Here is a 2,342-nt window from a genome sequence, read left to right as displayed (position 1 = left end):
AATGCTTTAAATTCCCAGATCCCAAAACATTTTTAAAAAGAGAATAGCATTCTCTCCGCTTGCACATTGATGCCTTTCAATATTCCTAGGACCCTGAGATGTTTCATGCTGCTTTGATTATTCATAGTTTCCAAAGCAAATCATTTTCAGGGCCTTGTTTTTTTTTATTTGGTTGAATCAAAGATCTTGGGGCTGTTGAATATACAAGCTTATCTTATTTAATGATGGATTGCAAAAACGAACTTTAACCTATTGGCATGCTAACTAAGCTTACCTTGTATGGTGAAAAGTGTCTGCTATTCTAGTACAAAAAAGCAAAACAAAACACATCCCCGTGACTTAAAATAATACAGTACGCAATAGTTGTCTGTTAACTCTTTATTCAATAAGTGTAATTTAATATAATAAAAAATAAGTTTTTACAGGCAACTGTCACAGTTTTCCTTATAACCTAATATTTAACTCTGCTTTACAGAGATTGTTTGTAATATTGCTGCTACTAGAGAAGTCATTACATTGATAGAAATATTCTTTTCTGTGATGAGGGAAGGAAGGACAAGAGGGACAGTAAATGCCTATTCATGCCATATTGTGAAAGAGAGTATGATGGTACTTGCATTTTTAATTTCACTTCAGAAAAAATTCCTGGCTAGAATTAGCTAATTCCTTTACTCCTTCATCATGATTAGGCTGCACTGGAGCTAGACTCTTCAGTGAGGATCAGCAGACAAGAGCAAACAGCTTAACAGAACAGATTTTGAAAGCTTGAGTTGTAAAACTTACTAAGTTCCATGCAGGAAAGATGATTTCCTGGGAACTAGAGGTGCATATTGTATCGGCACCAATGAAAGGACATTATTGTCACTCAGCTTTTTTGGCTGATGATGTCGCCAATAAATGCCATGTGTATGCGTGCAGCCGCAGCATGCATGTGCCAAGGAACGCAGCCTGGCACCTTGTAGAGCAGCGTCCAGTTGGTAAGTCTGTGGCATGGGAAGGGGTGTGGGGGGTGCAGATAGAGGCCCCTGCAGTGAGGGATGGAGTGGGGCTGGGGCAGGGCCAGGCACTGTCCAGCCAAGGCAGTGGCTTGTCCAGGAGGCAGTGGTGTGGGGGGCAGCTCCTGCTGCTGCAAATGCTCCTGGAGGAAGCATGGGTGGTGTATGCCAGATATATCAATGTGTGGAGAGGGGGTGGGCTGTCTCTGTGCACTCATGTACTGCACTGGGCTCTTCCCAGCAGCTATGCTAGGGCCAGGGCAGGAGGCAGTGGAGCTTTTAGGAGATACAGCAGGGACAGGTGCTGCCCTGACTGGGCAGGGCAGGGTGAGGGATCGAGCCATGTGGCTCACCCGGTGGGGTGTGGATCCCACCATTACATGCACCCCTGGAGGAGCCATGAGGGACATGTGTCCCCCCAGATCTTCTGTGTTGGATGAGGATGGGCTGCCACTGCGTGGTAGGGTGGGGGCCAGTGTCTGGCTCTTCCTGGCTTGTGGGGGAGGGGGAGCTGTGCTGTGCTGTGCTGTGCTTGGGGTGGGTAGTGGTGGTGCTGGGGTGAGGGGGACTACAGGGTGGGCTACAGCCACTCCAGAACTTGCTGTAGCTCCCTCTTTTCCACCCCCTAGTGCTGCTGCTGCCTGCCCAAAGTGCAGCCCTGGCCCAACCCCCGCACCAGGGGACAGGCTCCAGGCTCTTCCACCCTGTGCACAGATCTGGGGAGCACGCCTACCCCCCAGACGAGTCTCTTGCTACTCTGCCTTGTACCCCGCCCTGGCTGAGCAGTGCCTGCCCCTTCCCCAGCCCCACTCCCTCCACCACAGGGGCCTTGATCTGCCATGCCCCTTCTCCCCCCCCCTTTGCTCCCCTTCCCCCAACAGACTTACCAGCCAGATGCTGCTCTTCCAGCTGGCCACATGCGTGCTCCGGCTGTGCACGTGCACACAGCATTTATTGGCCACATAAGCCAAAAAAGCAGATTACTGATGATGTCAATTTTCCTTTTATTGGTGCCGATACATCGGTCCATATTGTATCGGTGCACCTCTAATTGTAATGTGGCCAGACTTGAACTAATCTAGATGTTCATATGTGAAACCATTATGTTGAAAGAAGCTGAATCCCCTTCAAGCTCACGAAACATCAATGCAATGTATTTCCTGAAAGAAGAACTATTATGTGCCAACCAGCTTCCAAATATTGTTCGGGTATGGATTCATGTTCAGTACTATGCTGCAATCATGTTTACATAGTAAGCCATGGATAGCTATAGTTAACTTATACATCAGACAGAGAAGCCTTTTCACTAAGTGCAGAAGGGGAAAAAAAGCAACCCCCCCCCCCCCC

General features: G+C 48.2%; 1 protein-coding gene across 2 annotated transcripts in view; it reads left to right on the top strand.

Annotated features, from left to right (window-relative positions):
* LNPK (lunapark, ER junction formation factor) overlaps positions 1–2,342 on the top strand; it is an 83,165-nt gene that overhangs the window by 17,541 nt on the left and 63,282 nt on the right. The window lies entirely within an intron of this gene.

Source organism: Gavialis gangeticus, unplaced genomic scaffold (genome assembly GCF_001723915.1).
Source record: "Gavialis gangeticus isolate Ggan-Ray unplaced genomic scaffold, GavGan_comp1, whole genome shotgun sequence".
Classification (NCBI taxonomy): Eukaryota; Metazoa; Chordata; order Crocodylia; family Gavialidae; genus Gavialis; species Gavialis gangeticus.
Note: the sequence above shows the minus strand (reverse complement) of the source record. Positions and strands in the feature narration are given on the sequence as shown.